The following is a 2,011-nucleotide window of genomic DNA, read 5'->3' as shown; positions in this document are numbered from 1 at the left end:
CCACAGCCAGCCGAAACGTTTCGTTCTGTACAACAGAACTTCTTCAGGGCGTTCTTATTTCCTTCAAGTTATGTCGGTATCCCGTTGTCATATAACTAGATATTTCTTCCAAATGTTAGACGAGACATAAGTATATTCTTATTAAAAGTGACTAGGTATCAATTTTACCCACACAATTCGGGCAGACTTGAGTAATTTATAGCATCCTCAAAGTCAGTCTTTCAAAAATTCCAAAGTATAGGACATGATAATCCAAATCCAAATGTTTCTCAAGAAAAGTCATTTACAATCGTTCGGAATATCGGTGTTTGGGCAGATATGATCCAGGGACCCCCAGTATGCAAGGGGAATTAGTCCCCCCTCTGCAAAGGCGCCAGTGGCCTGCATTGCAGAGAGGTGTAACAAGGGTGTGGCCTCATTACACTTCTCTGCAATGCAGCTCCCTCGCGCATACTGGAGGCTCCTGGTGGACTAGTTGACCCCAGGGACCCCCAGTATGCAAGGGGAATTAGTTCCCCCTCTGCAAACGCGGCAGTGGGCTGCGTTGCAGAGAGGTGTAACAAGGGGCATAGTCTCATTACACCTCTGCAATGCAGCCCCTGGCGCATACTGGAGGTTCCAGGTGGGCTAATAGGCCCCCAGGGGCCCCCAGTATGCAAGGGGAATTAGTTTCCCCTCTTCAAACATGCACGGGGGCTGCGTTGCAGAGAGGTGTAAAAAGGGTTGTGGCTTCATTACACCTCTCTGCAATGCAGTCCCCTGGCGCATACTGGAGATTCCTGGTGGGCTTTCAGGTCTTATATAGTTAGGAATTAGCATTAAAAAAACCTTTGAAATTCACTGAAAAAACCACAGGTTTCACACCAGTTATAGTTAGGAATTAGCATTTAAAAAACCTTTGAAATTCACTGAAAAAACCATAGGTTTCACACCAGTTATAGTTAGGAATTAGCATTTAAAAAACCTATTAAATTCACTGACAAAACCAGTTATAGTTAGCTGGAAATTTTACTGATATAAAACCAATGAAATTCCACGTTATAGTTAGTTGGACTCACTATAACTTGCGCGTGCAATGCACTGCTGATGACGTCACATATTACATCACTCATGACATGGTCAGTGACATCACTCATGACATCACTGATGACACCATCCTTGTGACATAGTGACAGACCTCCTTTCACTGTAATGTAACCCTTGAAACACATATTCAAAAATAGAAACTGAAATTTAAAAAAAAATGGAGATACCCATATCAGTTACAACAAGCAATTCAGTAATTCCACCATCTATATGCACATCCAGTCATTCACCAACAGTTCTATATAGTCACTCATACATATACTCACTTATCATATGAAGTGATACACCTATACATCCTGTTACACACCGACAGTCATCCAAAAGTTACTCACACACATACTCACACGTGCAAATAAACTATTGAACATCCATTTATTTGAATATAGAGTTATACACACACTTCCACCTTACTTGTATTGAAAATTACACATATTTATTCTCTTAAACAATCACTTATAGAAACACATACTTATTTAAACAGGAACTCTTACAATCTCTTACTCTCACATATACTCACTTATATACATCAATATTCACATATACTAGATTAAAACATATGTAGTTACTGATAAAGACACTAGTGAGACAGTCATTCACTCACTAACAAACACATATACACACTCATCCATCCATACAGTCCTGCACATATGCTGTCTTCAAAACACATACAAACAGCGAGTCAGTCACTCATGCATCTATGTGCTAAGTAATACCCCCACCAAACCATATAGACACTCATACTGATACTAAGAGAAACATCTAATAACCCATATACATACGCATGTAGCTACTTACCAACACATGTAGCCACTTATACACAAAGTGAAACAATAATATATATATTTAAATATTTAAACATTACTCACTAATATTTATTTTTCAGAAAGACACATATTCACTGGATGGTGTCATCAGTGATGTCATG

Source organism: Lissotriton vulgaris, unplaced genomic scaffold (assembly GCF_964263255.1).
Source record: "Lissotriton vulgaris unplaced genomic scaffold, aLisVul1.2 SCAFFOLD_4548, whole genome shotgun sequence".
Classification (NCBI taxonomy): Eukaryota; Metazoa; Chordata; class Amphibia; order Caudata; family Salamandridae; genus Lissotriton; species Lissotriton vulgaris.
This window is presented reverse-complemented; position numbering follows the sequence as displayed.